This window comes from Dermacentor variabilis, unplaced genomic scaffold (genome assembly GCF_050947875.1).
Source record: "Dermacentor variabilis isolate Ectoservices unplaced genomic scaffold, ASM5094787v1 scaffold_13, whole genome shotgun sequence".
In the NCBI taxonomy this organism is placed as follows: domain Eukaryota; kingdom Metazoa; phylum Arthropoda; class Arachnida; order Ixodida; family Ixodidae; genus Dermacentor; species Dermacentor variabilis.
The window spans coordinates 28,907,147-28,929,440 of NW_027460291.1; positions in this window are offsets into that span (position 1 = coordinate 28,907,147).

Genomic DNA, 22,294 nt, shown 5'->3' on the forward strand with positions numbered 1-22,294 from the left:
CGACGCAAGGACGAGGTTCCTTGCCCGGTACCTCAACTAAAAAGGGGAGGTATAATCACTCTCACCTGCCTCAATAACACCGAGCTGTAGCATTTTCTTTACCTCAGCCTCCATAATATCGTTCTGGCGGGGTGACACCCGATACGCCTTGGATCGTACTGGCTCAGGGGAGGTAAGTTCTATATCATGAGTAAGTACAGAAGTCCTACCAGGCCTCTCAGAGAACAGACCTTGAAACTCTTGTAAGAGGTGGTGTAGTTCGGTTTTCTGCTCAGGCGACAGCGGTGCTTTACTGATAAGGTCACTAATGACTTGACCGGTGTCTTCCCTGTTCGTCACTGAGCCTAGTCCCGGAAGCTCGACCGGAAGCTCTTCAGGAACGTTTACCATCATGCACACCACTGCTTCCCGTTGTTTATAGGGTTTGAGCAGAATACAGTGGTAAACTTGCTGTGCTTTCCGCTTTCCTGGCAGACTCACCACGTAGTTAACGTCCGACAGTTTCTGAACAATTCGTGCTGGGCCCTCCCACTGCACGTCTAGTTTGTTGTTTAGCGATGTGCGCAATATCATGACCTCATCGCCCACCTCAAAACGACGGGCCCTGGCGGTCCGATCATAATAAACCTTGGCCCTCTGCTGGGCCTTTGTCATTGCTTCACCTGACAACTCCTGTGCCCTTCTTAAGCGTTCGAGGAGCTTAAGCACGTACTCCACCACGACTGGGTCGTCGCCCCTACCTTCCCAGGATTCTCGAAGCATGCGAAGCGGAGACCGAAGCGAGCGACCGTACACCAGCTCAGCTGGCGAAAACCCCGTAGCCGCATGCGGCGCGGTCCTTAATGCAAACATCACCCCAGGCAGACACAGCTCCCAGTCAGTTTGATGTTCAAAACACAATGCTCTCAACACGCGCTTCATGACGGAGTGGAGCTTCTCAACGGAATTCGACTGTGGGTGGTACACTGAGCTGTGTAACAGCTTTACCCCACACCTTTCGAGAAAAGTTGTCGTCAAAGCGCTAGTAAACACTGTGCCCTGATCTGATTTGATTTCCGCAGGGAAACCAACTCGCGCAAATATGGACAGTAGTGCATTGACTATCTCAACTGAGCTGAGTTCTTTAAGCGGCACTGCTTCAGGGAACTTTGTCGCTGGGCAGATCACAGTCAAAATGTGTCTGTACCCCGTGGCTGTTACCGGCAGAGGTCCCACTGTATCAATAACGAGCCGTCTAAAAGGCTCCGTAATGATAGGTACCAACTTCAACGGCGCCCTCGATTTGTCCCCTGGTTTGCCCACCCGCTGACAGGTGTCACATGTCCTCACGAAATGGTCTGCGTCCCGAAAACACCCTGGCCAATAGTACTCTTGCAAGAGACTGTCCTTAGTTTTCTTAACTCCTAGGTGTCCGGACCACGAACCCCCATGCGACAAGCGCAACAGATCCTGACGATAGCATTGAGGAACGATCAGCTGATCGAACTCCACTCCCCTGCGGTCTAGATACTTCCGGTACAGGACTCCACCTCTTTCCACAAAACGCGCATTTTTCCTGGCGATACCTTCCTTGACATTGCAGCGCACGTTTTCTAGGCTGCCATCCTTCTTTTGCTCGGCTATCAAAGCCGACCGGCTGACTTTTAGCAACCTATTAAGTCCGTCTGACGTAGGCGCGATGAGCAAATCTGCAGATAGCTCTTCTAACTTTCCCGCATCGGGATTTTCCTCTCCGGTATCTGGTGCCTTTAACGTTACAGACTCAAGTTTATTCAGTTCGGGCGTGCTCTGAATATCAGCTTGCTGCGCCTCTGACCCTTTCTCATTGTTCGATAACGTCGGCCCCGCAACTACCGCCTTTGCAGCGAGCTCCCGAACCTTCGACCTGGTTAAGGCCTGAACGCTAGCCTCACCAAACAAAAGCCCCTTCTCGCGCAGGAGGTGATCGGACCTGTTCGAAAATAGGTACGGGTACTGGGGGGGCAGCATAGATGACACTGCCGCCTCCGTCTCAAGCGCTCCGAAAGGTCCTTCAATAAGCACTTTTGCTACCGGCAGACACACGCTATGAGCTTCCACGGCTTGCTTGATCCATGCGCACTCGCCCGTGAACATATGGGGTTCTACGTAAGACGGGTGAACTACATCCATTGTAGCTGCGGAATCGCGAAGCACTCGGCACTCTTTCCCGTTCACGAGGAGGTCTCGCATGTAAGGCTCGAGAAGCTTCATGTTCTCGTCAGTGCTGCATAATGACAAAAACACGACTTTTGTTTTTGTTTCTGGACACTGCGCCGAAAAGTGACCCAGCTTCTGGCACGTATAACAAACGCGCGCTTGCCTCATCTCGAACCGCTTTCTGCGTTTGGCTTCGGCTGCCGCCGTCTCCTTACGTTTTGTCGGACTGCTTTCACTCGCATCCGCACTACGTGTGTTCCCCTTTGCTCTCATGGGTGTGAACTTCGGCCTCTCAAACTTTGAGCCAAATTCACCCTTTTGACCGTCCTTAGCTCCGCGAGCCCGACGCGTCACAAACTCTTCGGCTAGCTCAGCGGCTTTAGCCACCGTACAAACGTCTGGCCTATCCAAGACCCAGTACCGCACGTTCTCAGGTAACAGACTATAAAACTGTTCCAGCCCGAAGCACTGCAGAACTTTATCGTGGTCACCAAACGCTTTCTCTTCTTTGAGCCACTCCTGCATGTTTGACATTAGCCTGTACGCAAACTCTGTGTATGACTCACTTCTGCCTTTCTCATTTTCCCGAAACTTCCGACGGAACGCCTCCGCTGACAGCCTGTACTTTTTTAGCAGACTCGATTTCACTTTGTCGAAATCCTCTGCCTCCTCTCTATCCAAGCGAGCGACTACGTCGGCCGCCTCGCCGGGTAACAAAGTGAGCAAGCGCTGTGGCCACGTTTCCCGAGAGAACCCCTGCTTCTCGCACGTTCGCTCAAAGTTAACCAGGAACAAACCAATGTCCTCTCCAAGCTTAAACGGCCGCATCAGGTCAGTCATTTTGAACAATACGCGTTCTCCTGCACCGTGTGCCTGACTTCCATTACGAGCGCGTTCCATCTCTACCTCAAGACGCTTCATTTATACTTCATACTCTTCTTTTTCTTTCTGTTCTTTAAGTTCGCGCTCCTGTCTTTTTGCAGTCTCCCTCTCCTCAGTGGTCTCAAGGCATTCCGACAGCTCGTCATCCTCAGCTTCTAACTCAAGAATAGCCTTTAGCAGTTCAGGTTTTCTGAGTTTGTCTGAGACATCCAGACCCAACTCTCTTGCAAGCTCCAGCAATTTCGGTTTGCGCAACGACTTCAAATCCATGGCTGCTCTGAATGCTGCTTTCTCTACTGCTTACTATTGTCTTGCCGCAAACTAACCCGGCAGCAACGACAACCACAATTACCAGCTCTGTTTCTGACACTAACAAAAGCCTGGCAAAGCTCAGAAGAAGAAAGTCCCGCACTCACCAAACCTCGCAGCCAAGAGTTCAGCGCAGTCGTTCCGCTGCAGGCAACCAGTCATCACACAGGGCTCGTTGCACTGCTCCCGGATCGTCGTTGAGCTGCTCAGCATACAGTCAACTGCATATCTTCGCTGCTGGCCTCCGTTGTCGCGATCTCACCGCTGGCAGACAGTTGTTGTAATCGCACCGCTGGTGCGATTTGTTGGGAACTCGGCGCTGACGCCCGTTGTTGCACCTGGGTCGCAAGCCCCAAGGGTAGCGTTGGCCTGGCGGCCTGGGGTACAACTGGAAGCATCCGAAGGTCCCGGCAAAGCATAAGTCGACTGGTAACAACAAAACAACTTGTTTATTCTAACATCGCAAAGAGTTGGCGGTCAGGTTGACCGAAGTAGAGAGACGGGAGTGCACTTTACTCAACAGAAGAAATCGGAGCCCTCCTTTGGCGTCCGGGGGCAGCTGCTTTTATACTCTCGCAGTTGAGGGCAAGAAGGAACCCCTCTATAGACGAGCACGTGACTGTGCCGCTCGAGCACAATGGGATAAGGTGACGCATACTGTCGTGTCGCCGCCGGTCGGGCACAATGGGGAGGAGAAGGTGGCTCACACTGTCGTGTCGCCGCCGGTCGGGCACAATGGGGAGGAGAAGGTGGCTCACACTGTCGTGTCGCCGCCGGTCGGGCACAATGGGGAGGAGAAGGTGGCTCACACTGTCGTGTCGCCGCCGGTCGGGCACAATGGGGAGGAGAAGGTGGCTCACACTGTCGTGTCGGCGCCTGTCAGACCCCCTCGCTTCACAGTTGTTGGGAGCTCCTCTCCCCGGCTGCCGCGCTTCGACAAGCGTGGGCACCAATATGCACATACACTCACACACGCACATGAAGACACGTGGCATCGGAACATGCCTGGACGCGCTTGGCGGGGAGGCGTAGCGGCGACGCCGAACGGGCCAAAATGTCTGCCGCTTTGTTGCAGCCGCGCCGGCTAAACCGCGCGTCGTAGGCGAAACGTAACAGGGCGCTAAAGCCTTTGTATTACATCGTTGATGTTTTTATGATTTGGTCACATGGTGAACAGGAGCTGCTTTCCTTCATTTCTGACTTTAACAATGCCCATCCATCCATATTGTTTTCTCAGTTTCAGTTTATTATTCTATAAGTACAATGAATTGGTAAGATACAATATACACACACACACAGACTCACATACATTCAATATACATATACAGACTCACACATATTCTGTATCTACTATTAACTTCCTTGATGTCAGCGTTTCAGTGCTGAATAATAAACTATCTACTGCCATGTACAAAAAACCGTTAGACTGATATCAATATTTGCACTTCGATAGTAACCACTTTAAACATTGCAAGACTAGCATTCCTTATAGTCAGGCCTTACGTTTCAAAAGAATCTGCCCTGAACAATTCGGGTTTCAAAAAAAATTGCGCATCCCTAAAGAACGCTTTAGTCAAACAAAATTATCCACCACTACTAATTGACGACGTAATAAAACGCGTAGACGTGCATGACCGTAGGACGCTTCTGTCCACTGCGAAGAAACCGACTCCCTCACCCCAGACAAATCTTGTCCTAACCTATTCTGCATCAGTCCCGCGTGTTTCAGATGTACTAAAGAAGCACCAAATATTCCAATGCAAAGTGAACGCATCAAAGACATTTTCGCTGAACCGCCTAAAGCAGTATACCGTAGAGCTAGAAATATTCGAGATATACGATCATCATCATCTAGGAATGACTGCCCTGACGCCATTGGAAGCCATGCCTGCCGAAAATCGCCATGAAAAGTATACCTCTACATGTGTACGTCACAGCAGGTCACTAGTACGGCTTCAAACTTTCATTTAAAAATCAAATGCGATTTCAATTGTGATACAAAAAACGTAATATATATGCTTGAATGTACACTCTGCCAGAAACAGTATATTGGACAAACAGAAGGGCCTTTTAGATTGTGCTTTAACAATCAAATCGCACGCTAATACGTTGCCCAACCTACTCCTCTCAAAACACGTACATCTCCCTGACCACTCATTTGATAAGATGAAAGTCATGTTGCTTGAATCGGGATTTCGTTCAAATTACGATAGAGAAGCCCGTGAATCCTTCATTATCTATAAGTTTGATACCGTCCCGTCTGGTTTGAATGAAAGTGTTAGAAAATTGAGTTGCCTGGCCACATAGCCCGTCGCATATCCCTCGTTTCCCTTCTTTTTTACCAGTACGGCACTATTTTGCCCTTTTACTAGCACGTCACTATTTTTCACTTTAGTTTTCATTTGTCGTTCTTGATTGGTGACATAGCACCTATAGTGGCTATAGGTGGCTACATAGTGGCTATACAAATCGATGCTGGCGCGCCCGAACGGCCGGGTAGGGCAAGGTAACGGTTGCAGACCGGCTGGCGAGAGGCACGGTGAAGATTTCCCGCGCTGACAATCCGGGCATGAGCGAATTAACAACTGAACGCAGGGTGACTACCAACTGGGAATTCTCAGGGATTTTGAATAGTCTGGAAATACCCAGGGAAAACTCAGGGAACTTGAGCTTCTATCAGGGAAAATTAGCTGTAATTTTATTGAAAGAGAACAAAAGTCGCGGTAATGCTGGCTCGAGTAACAAAGAGGAATCGTAATGAATCTACTTTGACGCCGTGTAGTCGGCTGGAGGAGGTGCCAGTGTAGATCAGCGACCGACTCTCCGGACGCCCGATAATTCTGACAGCTTCGCGGCACCACCACGTCGTCTGAATATTTGGACGCAATAACCCTTCGCCGTCAGATTTTCCGGACTTTTTGCCGTGACCGCAGGTCCAAAATGGCAGTAGTCAAACAAAGCCACCACCGCCGCCATTTCGATTACCTCGCCGCCTCGAACGGTGCTCTCGGACGCAGATCCGCTTGCAGCCGTGGACACCACCGCGGCATCGCTAGGCCGAGCTGCTTCCACATTCGCTGTTAAGCTTCTTGCCGTTCGGTGCCGTGCTTTTCATTGAAAGAATTCGCCACTGTCAGCAATGCGACTCCGCCTTTGTGGTCCTCGCTATTAGTACTCTGCTATTAGCTTCGAAGCTTGCTAAGCACGGCGCGTTGCATAAGCCAGGTTCCTGAAAGTTGTCTTCGCCTTAGTACAGTAATGTTACGTACTGAAACATACGCAAACGTATTGCAGTGAAGCATAACAAGCGTCGGAAGGGGCAATTGTCACGGGACGTAGTATGCATTCCTTAATTATAGACGCGTACACTCGCCATCTCCTGTCACAGCACGAGCACCAATATGCCTAATAAGTGTACTGGCACGCATTCAAAGTTTTTTCACATGTGCTTGTGGCGATTTGAGCCCTTAAAGGGACCCTGAAACGATTTTGACGATATTGTACAAACGTACTGAGTCGATAGAGTAGGTCCTTCTGATAATTAATTGATGCATCTAAGTGTTCCGCGTAAAGTGCGTAATTTATTATAAGGTTTTAAATATGTACGTCGCTGCCGATCGCAGCACACTGCTCGCTGGAATTTTCAGCCGCCCCTACGCATACGACGTAAATCACCCAATTGACGTCAGTAAGGCGAGCTGTCTGATTGGCTGCCCATGGCGCGTCATCGATAATTTTTCCATCTTTATGATGAACAAGTGATGTTCGTAATAGTTTCAATGTTAGTTAATTTGTTTCTATAAAAAGAAAGTAACAGAAAGAATGCACAAGAACAATTTCTCACTACACTTAAGCAATTCCGTCACACAGCATGCGTCGTCTGCTTGTGTTACAACGTGCTCCATTTTGACGAGAGCTCCGCGGTCAGAGTCGGCCTCAGTCTTTTCGCGAGCACTATGATTCGACTTGGTTGCGTTGTGGACTGCAAACGTATGGACTGGCAATATGTCTAGCTGCGACATCGTATCACTCTGCAAGGCAGCAGACAAGCGGACTGAGTGCAGCGCATCGGACTGCCGCTATCCGATCGGCGCCAGGATTTGCGTGTTTGCGGTCGGCGTTTCGCGAGTCTGATATTAGGGTAAACGTAAGCGCAAAGGGACAGGGCCTGGCCGTTTGATCGTGTCGTTTCACGGGATGAGCAGAAGCGCAAATGTGAATGGTCTGCATGGTACAGCCACCTGGTGGCACAGAGCTCAACCACACACGGTAGCAGTAACGAAATGTAATCTTCTTTGCTGCTGGTGTAAATTTTCCGCAGGAGTGTAATCGTTAACACGTTGTTTTTGTAAATGGTTAAAATGTTTTACACTTTGTTTGAGCAATATTAGCGCTTTGTTTGGCTTGTTAAAGGGACACTAAAGGTTAATATTAAGTCAACGTGGACTGTTGAAATACCATCCCAGAAACCTCGAAACGCTTGTTTCGTGCGAAGAAGAGACATGTTTTAAGAGAAAATGCGTTCTGAAGCGTCTGTGTACCTCTAGCACAATTCAAATCGCCCGCCCTCCGATCGAGGAATGGTGACGTCATGGTCTCTTAGTGACTTTGCGCCGTCGGTGAGTAAAATGGCGCCCGCAGACGGCGCTACGGCTTTTCTGCGCAAAACTCAAACGCGCGGCCAGAAACAGAGCCAAGACGAGCCGACAGCAGCGCAAAGCGGAATTATGGTGGCTAGCAGGAGGGAAAGCGCCGACGATAAGCTGGTTATTTTATTTTATGACGCCAACTTTGACGTTCGTTGCAATGGACGACCTTGTCAACGACACATTGGCTCGGGATGCTGGGTTCGACTCCGGCGAGTTAAGCACTGATGAACGTGACCAGCATGATGAACGTGACAGACATGTAATGAGGAGGGAAGATAACCGATGGTCATTAAGGGTTACGGACTGGATTCCAAGAGAAGGGAAGCGTAGTAGAGGGCGGCAGAAAGTTAGGTGGGTGGATGAGATTAAGAAGTTTGCAGGGACGACATGGCCACAATTAGTACAAGACCGGGGCAGTTGGAGAAGTATGGGAGAGGCCTTTGCCCTGCAGTGGGCTTAACCAGGCTGATGATGATAATGATTAACCAGGGGCGGCGCTATGGGGGGAGGGCGGCCGCCCCCTCCCCCAAATTTCTGCCTGCCCTCCTTTCCCCCCACTCTCAAGAGCGCCGAAAAGCTGGTCCAAGGTAGGTGGTATGAAACAAAATGACAATTTTGATGTCTTATAATTTGGAGGCAGATGTATGAAAGCAGCGCCGCTTACAACGGACGGCCTTGTTTAAGCATAACAACTTATTATAGAAAATTTCTGATCACAAGCAATTACCCTCGCGCTTGGGATAGAATGGGCGCTTGAAATACAGCGCGAACTTCCGCAATGAGATAAAAATGGTCCCAACGGTTCTAAATAGATTTGTAAATGGCGACATTTCTTCGTTGTTCGGTCTGCTTGCGTGAACCGTCAAGTTCGTGCCTCGGATGTAACAGCCTCGGCGACAAAATCGCAAGTGGGGTCAAACGAGTTGAGAGGTCAGGACCCTTCTAAGCCGCAGCTTTTCTCACAGAAAACCGTCGGGGGAACGCTGCCTACTCTCTCAAATAACCGGTAAGCCACCCACTCTTGCAGGACGCCACCACTTAGCCATCCGCTCCGCGAACCTAATTGCCCTGTCGGTAAAGACGCGCGCCGAATGCCGATGCACTTGGGAGTGTTGCGGCTCGAAGTGGCGTTTGGGCCAGGAATTCACCAAGCCCGTCGAAGAGTACATCCGGTAGTAGGAATGAAGGAAAAATTATGCAGATCCCACGCACTGTGGGAATCGATGTACGCGAAGCTTTCTGCGTTGTTTGCTTTGATTGACGATAATTAGCGGTGATGTTGACGCAAGTGTTTCATTCTTCAACGTTCAGTCCAACGCGAGAGTGCTGAGTTGACGTTAAACGTTACCTTGCGTGCATCTCTGCTGTTTGTGTGCGGAGTACACAGGACACACAGGGAGAGGTGTTTGCTTGTGGCATTGTTGTGCGCCATATTTTATGCTGAGAGGGTTGAGTATTGTCATTGCCTCACATGGCATAACGCATCGTGGCAGAAGTATATGAAACTTTAATTGAATTATGGCGGTTTTTATGCCGCCCACTTCAAAATGCGGCTGCCGCGGTCGGGATCAAGTCGGCGACCTCGAGCAGTGACATAGCTGCAAAGCTACCGCGGTGGGCACAGAAGTGTTGATCTGACGTGCCGACGCTTCCGTGGTGTCGCCAGACCCTGCGGTGTGCGACTCTTTTTCTGCTTGCCCTGCGTAAGTTGTTCTCTTGACATATTTGCATGGTGTTTATTTTTAAGAAACAGGAGAGACGTATCGTGCCGTACCTTGAACTTAAAATTTATCCCGTTTTCCCGCAACCGCTGTCGTTTCTATAGTAGTAGCGTTTCGTTGCCTTCTCGCGTTATCTTTTCTCTATCCCCTCTTCCCTTCCCGTTGAAGGGGAACTGCGAGCAAGGAGTGGCAAGGCTGTTATTCACTCGTTTAGCGACTGCGTCTGTTCTGCCCTAGCTCATGCTTCCGCCCCCCCCCCCATCCTCTCTACCATTCTATCTAGCTATCCTCTGGACTTGCACGTAAGTAGAAAGGTAAGAGCTGCAATTTCTGCAATGCTTAGCTGTCAAGCTGCTAATGTGGCGACGCCCAGGGAGTTCCAGAGGGTATGTGCGCATTCGGTGCTCTGCAAAGTCCAAGCGAGTTTCTCCCGTCGCCTTCTCTGCCGCGCTCTGAACCATCCCCCGGCGCGATATGCGAGACAGCAGCAACAGCAGCAGTGGGAAAGTTGAAGGAAGAGGAAAAGAAAACTTCGCTTTAAAAGGGTTTATTTACGTTATGTACACGGGCTCCACGTACGGAAGCCCACTCCATGTAGGAGCATATTAAACATATGAGTTCACATCAAGACGCATCAACCTCCCTGAACCAAAGGTATCCGCTTTTTATCCCTTCGTCTTTCTTAGGCGACTTGACTACGGAATCTGATGGCTGTATCGCGGCCAATCACAAACGTCGAATTGGTCGCAATACCCCGCCAGGATTTCACGCCGTTCCCCCGAACTGCGACTTCGATGGTACGAAATATGTAACCGTATTGCAACCTGGGAATCCAAGGTCGGCGCTCTTTTTCGGTAGCCGTCGACTTAGACCCCTTTCATCCTTTAGTTCAGCTTGTCATTTTCAGGTAGAGGGTCTTCACCCGCAACAGTCAAAGCTGCGTTGACTTCTGGATAGGCGGGTGATGAATGGGGTGGGTTGCCTCTGGTAAACGTCCAAGAAATGATCTTCGCCGTATTGAGTTGTAACAGGAGCTTCAGTAGTGAGCGAAGACAGAGCCGCAGCTACGATCGCGCCTGGGCGCACAATTGACGATGCGACGCAGCCGTCCCGCTCACTGCACTGACCCCTTCTATTCTAGTTCACTGCAGCGGTGGCACCAACCACTTCAGCCGGTTCGTTTGCTCGCTTGCAAGCAGTGCTCGCGTCGCGGGAGGAAACGCCGGCCCATCTCGCCACCGGAAGAGGCTGCAACATGTGGTCGATGCTACAGGACCTTTGGGTTGCCTTAGGCTGTCGCAAAAATGGTCCATTGCCGACTTTTTTTTTTAATCCAAGCAAGCGGGCCAAGAAACAGTGCGTCCACATCAAGCTTTCTGCTTCAACAGTGGGAGATTCGGAGACGCTCCATGAACAGGAAAATCCTTCTCAGCGCTCCGTTTTGATTCCTCTTGAAGAGACTGTGGACAGCATCGCCATCACTTCTGGCGACGCTTGTCCATCCTCGTCGGTGCAAAGGTACAGTGAGTGCGACGAGCTTTCCACATCGCGTGCAGCAACGGATGAACCTGATTCCGCGACCGAATTCACCGCCTCGGAGGTGGATGTCGACCATGCAGGCCAGTTGGACATTTAGAAATTTAAGACAGTCACCCACACAGCCAATACTGAACCCATTTCCATCTAAGAAGTACGGCAAATTGAGCAACAGCTTCCACTCGGACTGGTATCGCCTATTTCATTGGTTGGAGTACAGCACGCAGGCTGACGCAGCTTTCTGTTACCCTTACAGAATGTTTTGTGCTCGTGCAAATGAGAAATTCGCATTTGTCAATGGTAGATACAGTAACTGGAAAAAAGCCAGAAAAAAGCCAATAACTGAAAAAAAGATAGAGACACTGATGCAACTGGTGACTGTCTTGGGAGAACATAAACTAAACTTCCACGAACTGCGCAAGCTAAGTGTTATCGCCGTGACGATACCGGCATCGTCATCATCTTGCGAGCGCAGGTTTTCATGCCTTCGAAGATTGAAGACATGTTCGCAGCAAGATGACGAATAACCATCTGAGCTACCTAGCTGTGCTTGCGGTCGAGCGATCTCTTGCCAATGAGATAGATCTTCGGCGTGTTGTCGACGTGTTTGATGCTGCGCACAGTAATCGACGTATACGTCTGCTAGTATGCTGGTATAATGATACCCCATCGTATCTTTGCGGTGCCTTTGTGGGGATTTTGTGCGACACTGGCGTAGGACCAATACTTATGCCAGTATCAGAACACCCGCTTCAACATCGCGTAAACCCCAGATGTCTTTTGTCGTATACTGTCACAGCGCAGGAATTGGCGTCTGTGGTTGTGATGAAACCTTCCGCTGTCCCTGTCATCGCTTTCAAAGAGACTTCAAATAGGGTGCTGTTCGAGGCCACGTCGGTGGCCTAGCTTGTGTAGTGAACAGTGCATAGTCGGCGAGCTGTTATTTGCGTTTGTGAGAACTGCTGTAATGTATGACCAAATGTGACACTGACTGACATGCCTATTGCGTGCTCTATTTTTGCAGTTCTCTCCTATATTCTATTTGTTTTTGTTATTCTTTTCCCATGTACATTGTTGTTATTCTTTTTCCAATTCCCAGCGTTTAGAATCACCAGTCGGCGCCACAACAGTGTATTATTATTATTTTTTAATCTAGCGCGTCCTCACCAAAGTTGGAATTGATATGCACATTGCTTAGAGGTGCTAGTTCTCTCCCCTGTTGTGAAATATACTTTTGAAGCCATATTGCGATGTAGTTAACTGATATTTTATTACTGCTGGGTACCTGTTTCTTTCTTTATTTAATGCTGTTTCTTTATGTATCTGCTTTACCATGTATTAAATAAATTACCCCGCCGGGGTTGCTCAGTGGCTGTGCTGTTCGGCTGCTGAGCACGAGGTCGCGGGATCGAATCCCGGCCACGGCGGCCGCATTTCGATGGGGGCGAAATGCGAAAAACACCCGTGTACTTAGATTAGGTGCACGTTAAAGAACACCAGGTGGTCGAAATTTCCGGAGTCCTCCGCTACGGCGTGCCTCATAATCAGAAAGTGGTTTTGGCACGTAAAAGCAAATAATTTAATTTTTAAAATTAAATAAATTTTCATTTTCTTAGCAGAAGCAATGTTGTGTAAGTATGCTAAAATTTAATTTATATTTTACTGCGATGCTGCACTAGCTTAGTCACACTGATGTGTTTAGAAGGCCTTCATCCCAGTTAAAAATAGTCAAAACACAAAGCATAAGTTCCCCGCCTGTGTGTGTATAAGCACTGCAATGGGTATCGGCGAATCTTGAAACTTGGCAAGCTTTAAGCATTGAAGCAGCACCGCCGCTTCAGTGGAACAATTTATCGCACACATCCCTGTGCATCCATACAGCACCGATACCTTGCAATGAGGAACCGATACATTTTTCTTTGAGCAGTTCACATGCACAGGATCCACCGCAGCATTAAACGGATTGCGAGTATAGAACAGACAACAGGAACACGCATCGCGAACAAAGCGGGTACAACTGTAACTTTGGAAACACAAAACACACTCTCTTGACAGGGCGAGTCTTCCAAGATCACAGATGAAACACTTACACCCCCCGTTGTCCCGGTCGGCAGTCAAAACTTGCGCCGCGCTATTGCAAAAAGTCGATCTCTAGAATCACATCGTGGGTGGAACGAGGAAGAACAGTAAACTAAGTGGTAAAAACTCGACCGCCCATGGAGGCATCCACATTACAACCACCAACCGGGTATAATGAGTCGCCACCCACTCCTCGAAAGCTCGTGCTATGGTCCCAACGAATCAATCAATCAATCAATCAATCAATCAATCAATCAATCAATCAATCAATCAATCAATCAATCAATCAATCAATCAATCAATCAATCAATCAATCAATCAATCAATCAATCTTTATTTATCCAGAAAATCTGGATGGTCTTCAGGGCTAAAAGCCGCGAGTAGACGCAAGCACGACGCAAGACGCAAGACCTTGCGTCCCAGAATTGTTTATAACGCCACACGCATAACGTTAACAGTCGCGCCCGTGTCGACTAAAGCCATGGTAGAAACACCGTCAATGAGCACACGGACCCTATTCTTCAGCATAAACATAGTCGGAGGTATCTCAGCCGGCAGAAAAGATTTCCCAGCAACCTCACCTTTGTCGGCCGCGCTTGCTAGTTTTCTGGCGGGGGAGACGTGATGCGCCGACGGGGATATGGTGGAAAACTGGTGGTGGTGTTAGAGTACGATCGGAAGCAGGTGAACGGTTACGGATCCTTCCTTCTCCAAAGTAGCTTCCTAGGTTAGACTTACGTGGGCTTTCTTCTCGGAAGTGGCTCCCTAGAGCGGAGTCCCCTGACCGCTGAGTGGCCAAGGTACGATCACTGTGCCACGTAGACGGCGTCGATTTCCCATAGCCCGATGATCGACCTTGGTTACAGTACCTAGCTATGTGACCTGGTGTACCACAGCCGTAGCACACTATAATTGTGCGAGCTTCGGTATGCTGATGACAATGTTCAGCCGCGGCCGTACGTTCAGAGTGACGAATATTCTCTCATTACAAGTCATAGGCAGGGGCTGACATTCATGTACGAACGTTGCATGGGCGCTGATCAAAAGAATCGTATAGGATGGGTGGGTCAGCTCGTAATGCTCTATAGCTGTCAAAGTCCGCAGCGTTCACCGAGGGGGCTGCCAGGGAGTCCAGGGGGATGCATAAACGGCACCTGAGAAAGCGCAGGAGCTGTAATATGGCACCGCAAAATGTGCTTGTTTTGCGTGACAATCTGCCGAATGGTGGACGATATATCTGTTGGGGAACTCGTGTCCACACTGGTCACAGCCGTCACGTTAACTAGCCATCCAAATTTCGGTGTGGTTCCACCAGTCTTCAGTGTTTTAAAAGTACGGCAATGCCGTATCACGTCTGCTGCGGTGTTCAGTTTGTCTTTTCGATGAGGACGTTATACATGTCTTCCGCGATTACCTTTAAAAGGTGTCCCACTTTGTCCTCTTCCGACGATCAAGGGTTTACGGCGTCGTACAGTTTTAGAACTTCCTCATTCTAAGTCGTGCAAGTCTCTTCGAGGACCTGAGCCCTCTGAGCTAATGTTAATTATGCTCGTTTCTTAGCATCCGAATCGCAAAAACAGTTTTCGATCTCCTCAACGAAGCGGGCCTAGAGAGCGCGTCCGAATGCTTGTCATATGGATGTCATAGAATGGATCGCCCACCGATGGATCCTGTGCTTATAGATTCTTTTGGTGTGTTGCACTTAATGAAAAACTTGAAATCGTCTTCGTCATGCGGAATGGACGGTATCAACACAGAATTTTTGAAAAACACTGCAATTAACTCCTGTATTATATTAACAGAACTTTTTTCACAGTCCACCACTCCTGCCCAGTTACCAGGTGATTGGAAGGTGGCAAGGTGGTACCACTTTTCAAGTCTGGTGACGTCGATGCAGCATATAATTACAGACCTATATCATTAACTAGCATTCCTTGCAAACTATTAGAACATATTTACTCATGTTTAGTTCATTTTCTCGAGTCTTATGCATTCTTTACGACGAAACAACATGGATTTCGTAAATCATTTCCGTGTGAGACACAACTAATTTGCTTGACCAATGAACTTTTCACTGCTCTTGACAATCGGTGCTTTGTCGGCTGCATATTCCTGGATTTTCAGAAAGCGTTTGACCTTGTCTCTCACCCTCTACTTCGTTTAAAGTTAAGCAAATGAAACATCGGTCCTAACATTTTTGCCAGGATTGAAAATTTTCTTTCTAATAGAACGCAATTTGTGACAGCTAACAATTTTGAGTCCTCTTCCTGTCAGTTACTTCCGGTGTGCCGCAGGGTTCTGTCCTCGGCCTACTTTTATTTTTAGTCTACATTAACGACCTGGCTAATGTAGTTCAATCATCTATCAGGCTATAGGTTGATGACTACGTAATTTATCGCATAATATCATCTGACACTGATCATGCAGCACTTCAATCTGACCTCGATGCTGTAACTGACTGGTGCAACGCATGGCAATTGCATTTGAACGTTAAAAAATGTGGTCTAGAGAATCTCCCGAAAAGCGCCTACTTGTAACCCTCCTCTTTATCACGTTGATGGCTCTCTACTAGACGAGGTTATCACGTATAAGTATTTAGGTGTTCACCTGACTGCTAACCTTTCTTCGCAAACCAGTGTTAACTACGTCGTCTGTAATGATAATCGCACGTTAGGTTTCTTACGCCGCAACTTATCAAGGGCTGCATATTCTCTTAAATGAACATTATACAAAACACTTGTAAGGTCTAAGCTTGATTATGCATGTGCTTTTGGGATCCCACTAAAGAATTTGTTAATAATCACTTAGAATCAGTACAAAACCGTACTGCACGTTTCATTCTGTCAAATTATTCGCGCTTTTCAAGTGTATCGTCGATGAAACACATTTTGAAGCTTCCTAATCTTTCTCTGTGCAGAAAAGTGTTTCGTTTATCCTTATTTCATAAGAATTTTCATAATCCACATACGAAAAATGAACTTCTTAATGAGCCATCTTATTTGTCTTGTCTTACTAACCACCGTCATAAAGTTGAAATCTCTTTTGCCATACTAACTTATTTTATGATTTATTCTTGCCAAAAACATAAAGGGAATGGAACCACCTGCCCACCTCCGTCGTCGCCATTCCAAGTGTTTCGGCATTTGAATCCGCTGTCGACAATTATTATTGTGTATACTAGCTGCCAACAATCACAACAATTATATTTTTTCCTCACTCCCTTCTGTAACGCCTTCGGCAATTGAAGGTAATGAAATAAATAAATAAATAAATAAATAAATAAATAGCAAACCATCGCTGTGTCTGTCAAAAAGAAAACAGCGTTCCTCACTTGAAAGGCAGCGTTCCAGTGGTTGTACTGGCTTACTCTTTTATAATGGGCCAGCCATTTATCGACAACTCCCGCCTTCGCAGAGCGCATGTGGGGCTCTCGGTGGTGCTGAATCACGGCTGGTCCCGCCAATGCAGCACTGAGAGCGTCTTCCTGTCTAGGCATGACGGTGGGCGATGGGAACAGTCCAGCAAGGCGGCGGAATCTTCGCTTCTACGACGAAGGTCTTGCAGTGACGGCTCCGTCGTAGGTCGTGGGAGGTACCCCGCACAGCTCCCCGAATGTTGCGCAAGAAATGTCTACTTAAAGATGCTAGGCAGATCAGTCGGGATGGTTGGCGTTCTCCGGAATCGGTACAGTGGCTACCAACCGAACGTCGTCTTTTTTCTCTACTCCCTGTCTTCATCGTCTTTCACGCTCTTTCTGCACTCTCTTGGCAGCGCTCGTGACTATATATACATAATCATCATATGCAGCCAAGAGAAAAGCCAAGGTAAGCATCGGGGAAGCTAGCTGTGGTTGAAATAGAAATGTATAAAATAATAAAGAGAAGGGAAATCAAAGTGGACGAAAAGATAACTTGTCGCCGGTGGGAGACGAACCCACAACCGCCTCATTACGCGTGCATGGCACTGCCAATTGTGCTACGGCGACAGCCATCAATTCATCTACTAACTTGGGTGTTTATGTTTACTAGATGTAGCCATGGTAGGAAGGCAGGTGGCAAGGAAGTAAATTTTAATAAAAATATGCTTATGATAATTTGAAGCCTATCTGGCTCAGGGTGACATATACAAAGGCTTACTCGCTGCGCATTGGAAGGGGGCATAGAGTTTCTAAATAAATACCTAGAGGGAAATGTGGCGCTAGTGTCTACGGGTGTTCTCATGAGCGTTGCCTCAACCTACATGGGAATGATGGGAAGTAGAGGCTTCGGATTGACTTCGATCTTTAGACTAGCGGCGTTTGGTTGCGGCGCAGGAAACGAAGCTTTACTCAAATATTATCGCGTAAAATCTAATTTTATTTCTGCAGTATGTTACATAATGTACAACACGCTACATAAACTTTGTATGACTTTTAGATGGAAGCATGGTTTACTATGGTTTGACACCAGGACACACCAGGGTATGCATTCTTGTGCGCTTCTGTTCCTGATTTAACCCCAGAGAATAATTATTTATTTATTTATGCAACAGCAATAACAACCGTACATGTACTTATATAAAAATACTCAACAAGTATTTATGGAAATAAAAAATGTTGTATTGTGATAAAGTGTTGCGCCCTTGAGCGGAATGCTACAAGTGTCATCTGCTACGACGCCTGCTCGCTCCAAACGCGAGAATTTTCTCGCAGACGACAGGCACTTGCGAACTCTCTCGCTCTTCCGAAGGGCTGCGTCGGCTGTCATGATTGCTGAACATCTTCAAGTACTTTTAAGCACATCTGCTGCAGTGCTAGCTAGGACGCTGTAGTGGCCTCCTACGAGTAGGCTTTATCATATGTTATATTGACGTACCGCTTCCGAAGCGTTACGGCGTGGCTTTGCACGTACCCATTTTGCGACACTAGACTACAGCCAGGAAGCAGCAACCTTTCCTACCACAAGTAAGTTTGTGTTCTCAAAGACCTAAAACACGCATATCAAAGAGCACGTAAATGAGCAATGCATAATGAAGCATTCAATAAAATTTGATTGTCAAGCCATTAGAAGTACAACTGTATATGTCTTGTATCAATAGTGCCTTCTTTTTCCTATTCTGAAGTTTCATAAAGCACGTAACGCTACAGTGCCAACCTAACCCCCTTAACAAACCAAGGTCCAAACGCTCAAAACATGTTCTTTCAACGTTTACGATGCCGCCGCTTTCTCGTCAGGGCTTCGACGCCACACCGCGACACAAACATCGTCCCAGTTGCTGGCCCAGCGCGCTGTCGCCACTTCGGGCAACAGTACAAAGGCAGAGAGCTTTGCGTTGCACTGTCCCACTGCAGGTTATAGCAATTGCGCTTGAAGCGAAACCAAAACTGCCAAAAAAATACTTGTAGACTAGTTCGCTAGCCAATAGAATGTCAATCCGAAGCCTGTACTTCCTATCATTCCCATGATGGTTGAACGATCGCACCGCCAGATTGGCCTCTAGGTATACTAATATGAAACTCTATGGAAGGGGGGATACGCCCATGTCCGACTCTTGTGGAACAACAGAAATGATTGAACTTATCTCTCTGTCCCCAATACGACGTCGAGCGTGAAGCTGTCTGGACAGCATTGAACCGGCTGGACTCTAGACCATTTTCGGAAATGAAGATGCGTCGATGCCGCAGTAAGCCACGAAACCGTTGTTGCATTACCTCAAGTCAACAGGTCTTGACGACTGTTTGAGACTCGGTGCGATCCTTCAAATGAGCGCGAAACTGGGCTCTCTCTATTTCCTCTCTCTTTTCGTCCCTGCGCTCCTTCCCCTAGTGCAGGATAAGAAACTCTACGTGCGTCTGGTTAACCTCCCTACCTTTTCGCTCTTCTATTTATCTCTTTCTCTTTATCCGCTTGAAAATGTTTCATCTGAGCTCCCTCTATGCAAGATGGCACCGACGTGTTGGTGGTTCGTATCGTGGGCCCTTGACATATGTCCAACCGCCGAACAAAGGGTTATTCCGAATGTTTCATATTTCGGAAAGGCTTGTTATTCTCTTGCCTTTCACTCCGTTTCGCAACCATGCAAAATACGAAAGGGCTGCGTGAAGAGCGTCGTTAGCCGAAACCCATGATCTACCGTAACTAGCCACGCCTGTATCGCTGTCATTTACGGTTAAATAGGAAATGTGGATTTTAAATCGACGTATCACGAACGCGAAAAGAGCTGCTCGCGACCAGCCCAGCTAGGTTTCTATCACTTCGTACTTCGCCCTATGAGAGATGAGGCAGGCCACAGAAGAAAGAAAGCACAACATTATAGAGCAAATTGCAGTGAATGTACATAGATATAATATTGCCGCGGGATGTTCTTGTAAGTGAAGTCTGCAGGCCGCCTCACAGAAAACCAGTAAAACGGGGTAGTCTCAACTGGACAGTGATCGAGCGCGCACTACTAGTTCGTCGTCTTCCTCTTCTGCACTTCACCGTGCGGAAGAGGAAGACCCGCCCCCACTGGCCCCGGGTGCAAGGGGCCAGCAAGGGGGGGGGGGGTCATATATGTCTGAACACACCCCTCTTTCCGCCGGCTTGATTGGGCGCAAATGGCAAAGAATGCTCCGCTATCCAGTAGCCCGAGCTCATGTACCCAATGCGTTGCGCCGCAGTATTGTCGGCTGCAGCTCTATCAACACCCCACCAAATAATTGCACAAATGTGCGGGCTAAAAAATTTAATTCGCAAAATGGTCAATAAACTACTCGCCTTAGCGGAACGTTTCATGTGGGGAGCCCTCGTGCCATGCATTCATGCTGGGAGCAGGCGTCGCTAAACATACAGTCAGGCGTTGTAAGGCGTTGAGGCTCTTGGGTCCCTCTTTCGTTCAGAACGCGCAGCGAAGATGAACAAACTTCAAAGACAGCAGTGCAGAGTGCGGACCAACAGTTTTGCAAGCTTTCGCTGGCACAGGCTTCATCGCGGCCTTTCTTATTTTTATGGTGACGCCAAAAATCAACGCAAAGCGTGCTCTATTCTTTTCCCAATCTTGTGGTGGTACCGCAGTTCGGATAATCACGTTTGTCCGTATAGCAGCAAATAAAAACAAGGCTTTATTGATTACAATGAAGAGAACTCGTAATTGTCTTAGCATTGGCGCCCGCGCAGCGGGAAGCAGGTGACGTTTTTCGTTTTTCTAATAGGGTGGGGAGATCAGCGTCACTGACACACAATTTAATTTTCCTTTTCGTTCAGGGCTGCCCATAGCCAAAATACTGCGCGCCATAGTACCTACGACGATTTTTGTGAAGTTCTTGTTGTGGAAGATATGAATGTCGGGCTTCAATTTTGCAAATGCAACATTGCCGCTAAAATTGGTAATTAAAACTTTATAAACATATTGTTTGTTACTTGTGACGTGACCCTTATTTTTCACGACGCCGCATTTGTATTGGCTGCCAAGCCTTAGTCTGACAGAAGATGTGCACATGCGCTTATCACAAGTTATCAGTGCAGCACCCTATGTTATTCGGCGCAGAAAACACAGCGTGTAATCCTTCTGCATTCGCGAACTCTGGGAAAGAAAGCGAAGGAGAGGGGGACCCAGGGGACGTGCGTGGTATCCAAGGCGGCTGTACTGGTGCTGAAACCCGGAAATTGTCGATATCCTCGCCTTCCTCGACTACACCCTGGGGAGGGGGGGACAGAATATCTATGGGCCCCGGGTGCCAGACGACCTAGCTGCGCCACTGCGGGACCGTATGGGAGAATGATGTCCGTGAAGCAGGAAGGTTCTCGTCCATAGAGAAGAAAGAAAGGAGGGAAGCCAACGGTAGTTTGCGGGGCAGAGTTATAAGCGTAAGTGACAAAAGGAAGAACCCGGTCGCAGTTGGAGTGATCGCAGGACACATACATCGCAAGCATGTCATTGAGCGTACGATTGCAACGTTCCGTCGTGCCGTTAGCTTCAGGATGGTAGGCGGAAGCGGTGCAGTGAACAGTGCTACACTCCTTTAGTAGGGCCTCGATGGCACTGAAGAAGACACGGCCACGCTCACTAAGCAATTGACAGGGCGTTCGGCTGCAGGAACACGGTATGGACGCTGGCACAGCGGGGCAGTGTGACCGGTGTGAATACGGGGATTATGACATGTAGTGCTTATTGGCGCAAGGGCCAAGTGTGGCCAAAGAGCGCCTAGGCAGTGGTGATGAGCACTGAATTAACTAATGGCTGATGTGACGTGGCTGTAGAGAGGCCTCAAACTGAGAGCTATAAATTGCTTAGTATACATAAGGAATAAAAATATGAGAATGACTGAAGTAGTGTATGCTATAAGTATAGGATGTACAACAACGGTGTTATAACGTTACATGAATAAAAATCGACAGGTGATTGTTGTTGACGAGTAGCACAACAGCCCCAGCGGATCCCTTGAGCATGAGGGCCCGGAGACATGTGCTATACGAAAGGTTGACATCGCAACCGTGGCCTCTCGCAAGAGGCCGTGTTACGAATTTCTTGGACAAAACATGGAGCATGTCAACGTCATTTAAAAAGGCTAAGGTAGATTGCACGTCAAATAGCGGTTCCCTGTCTAGAAACAGTGCCAGGTGAAGGGGTATACACTGAATATATGCTAAGGGGAAGTGTCTTTTCATCTCGACTTCTGTTTCGCGGCATTCTAGGAATGCATGCTGAACACTCAGTGTCTCCGCACATGTACTACACATTGGATGTTCACCGCCACTCAACAAAAAGCTATGCGTGCCATAAGTGTGCCCTATAATCAGACGGCAGAATAGGACATCACTTCGTCTCGACTTTGTCAGTGATGGCCAGTGTCGTAAATGTGGCTTAACTACGTGGAGTTATTAAGGATTTGAGCGTCCCACTTCTACTGCCAGTAGGTTCTCAGTTTTTTTCCGTAAGCGTGGCTTTAGGTCTGAGACCGGAACAGCTACGGACATGTTGGGA